This window comes from Engraulis encrasicolus, chromosome 2, assembly GCF_034702125.1.
Source record: "Engraulis encrasicolus isolate BLACKSEA-1 chromosome 2, IST_EnEncr_1.0, whole genome shotgun sequence".
Taxonomy (NCBI): domain Eukaryota; kingdom Metazoa; phylum Chordata; class Actinopteri; order Clupeiformes; family Engraulidae; genus Engraulis; species Engraulis encrasicolus.
In genome coordinates, this window is record NC_085858.1 from 58659051 (window position 1) to 58661550 (window position 2500).

General features: G+C 40.1%; 1 protein-coding gene across 1 annotated transcript in view; it reads right to left on the reverse strand.

Moving 5' to 3' along the window:
- The window catches only part of vps35l (VPS35 endosomal protein sorting factor like), a gene marked incomplete at its 5' end in the record, with an annotated part of 69514 nt that overhangs the window by 44535 nt on the left and 22479 nt on the right, over positions 1–2500 (reverse strand). The gene's annotated exons all lie outside the window — the stretch shown is intronic.

Genomic DNA, 2500 nt, shown 5'->3' on the forward strand with positions numbered 1-2500 from the left:
TCGGCATGGCTTGGCAAGTATAATAAACGGTTTTGATACTGATAAATGTACTCATGTCTGATTAAAATTGTTCTGCTGTACGGTGCAACTTCACTTCTGGTACCAAGACCTAGGCCTATGTCAAGCGTGCCTGACATGATTTTTTAATGTAGCCTACGCTACCCAGTCTGTCGACAGCTGGGGCTTTTCTACTAGGTACTGCAGAACTGTTCTAACACAACTAGGCTTCATAAATAGGCTATTCATTAAACTTGACGGGGTCTCGATGGTGCTGTCTCGCACGCATTTCCATACAGGGACTAGAACTGGGCCGTATGATCAGCTGCTGCAAGTAGCCGCGACAACACTGTGCTTTCACGCCATGGTGAATAAGCTAAAGAGTCCTAATCTAAACGATATATAGGCCTAAATATATATATAACCAGCGATCGCCTTCTCCTACAGACATGTGTTAGGGCTTGTTCGAAAGCTGCGAATCTTAGCTTTTTACAGTTTTTTACGGCACGTTTTTATGTTCTTTCATTCAAAAGTTATTGAACTGTAAGCGGCCGCTGTTGCAAGTGAAAAAATAGCGCTTTCCAACCATTTTTTTAATCTCGTCATTTTTTCCTAACAGCCAGCGATCTCCTTAACCTAGACCTACAGACATGTGTTAGGGCTTGTTCGAAAGCTGAGATTCTTAGCTTTTTACAGTTTTTTACAGAACGTTTTTATGTTCTTTCATTCAAAAGTTATTGAACTGTAAGCGGATGCTGTTGCAAGTGAAAAAATAGCGCTTTCCAACCATGTTTTTTATCTCGTCATTTTTTTCCTAACAGCCAGTGATCTCCTTAACCTAGACATACAGACATGTGTTAGGGCTTGTTCGAAAGCTGAGATTCTTAGCTTTTTACAGTTTTTTTACGGAACGTTTTTATGTTCTTTCAATCCACAGTTATTTAACCTTAAGCGGCCGCTACTTCAAGTAAACAATGGCGTTATTATCCAGCCGGATAGAGAGGAAATCTTTTTTGTCGCTGTGTTCTTTGTTCCCTCGAATTAAACCGACGGTCTAAATAGGCTACATTTGTGCGTCCCCAACACAAGACCAGTTCTTTCTAAGTTAGCTCTTTTCATGGAAAAACATGTTTCCAAGGAGTCAGAGACATCTTCCTGAAGAGTTGAGGTCATGGTTGAGGTTGACGGTATAGCATAGTTGAGGTTGACGGTATAGCATAGTTGAGGTTGACGGTGCCGTTGTAAAGATGCTGCAACTCCGCACGCAAGTTAATCAAATGCAAGAGCAGGTGTTTGAACAGGTTGGATGTATTACCATTCTTGCATGATAGCCTATTAGTTTATCACAGATATTGCAGCGCGCTCCTTCCCTATTTTTAACTGAAACATGGCTGGAAAAATCCACTAGCTCTATCACACTTATAGAAGCAACTCAGTCACACTTTAATTTCATTAGTACAGAAAGGCAGAATAAACAGGGAGGGGGGATAGCAATTATTTTCAAAGCACTGTTTCAATGTCAAAAGACATCACTAGGTGAATTTTCATCTTTTGAATACTTAGCTGCAGTTCTAAAATGTTCTTCTGACATACTGTTATTGACTATTTACAGACCTCCAAGACTTTCTGCACCACTCTTCTTAGAGGAATTTGGTGAGCTGTTGTCGAATGTTTGTGTGGACTATGATAGCTTGTTTATAGCAGGCGATTTTAATTTCCACGTGGACGACTTAGAGAATGTCTATGCTAAGGAATTTTTAAGTCTCATTGACATTTTTAGCCTCACACAGCATGTAACAGGACCAACACACAACCAAGGTCACACTTTAGACCTAATAATAACAAAAGGCCTTAATGCTTGTGCTAGTGTCAAAGACTATGGCTTTTCTGACCATTACTGCATTTTTTCTGATGTTTCTATGTACCCTCATGTTCAAAGGGAATCTGTTACAGTCAAAAAACGTATAATCAACTGTGAGACAGCCTCACTCTTTCAGCAAGCACTTTCAGAGATCCAAAGTCAAACCTCAGAGAGTGCAGATGATCTCATGGTTAATTTTAATTCAAGGATGACCCGTATTATGGATGTTATTGCCCCCGAAAAAATCAAAACAGTGGGACGTGAAAAAGCACCTTGGAGAAAGAATCCCACAGTTATATTGCTAAAGCAAGAATGCAGGAGGGCTGAAAGACAGTGGCGTAAATCCAAACTTGAAGTCCACTACCAAATCTATAAACACACACTCTCGAAATACAACCAAGAAATTTCTAAAGCTAGACAATCTTTTTTCTCTGACATAATTAACAGAAATATTAATAATGCACGTGTCCTGTTTGGCACTGTGGAAAAGCTAGCAAGGCCCCCAAATCTAATGCCCTCTGAGTTCCTCTCAGTCAGCAAATGCAATGAGTTCGCATCCTTTTTCAAAGGAAAGATTGAAAAAATACGTGCAAACATACTCACACATGTGCAACCGACCCAAGATTCAGACCAGCTTGCTAT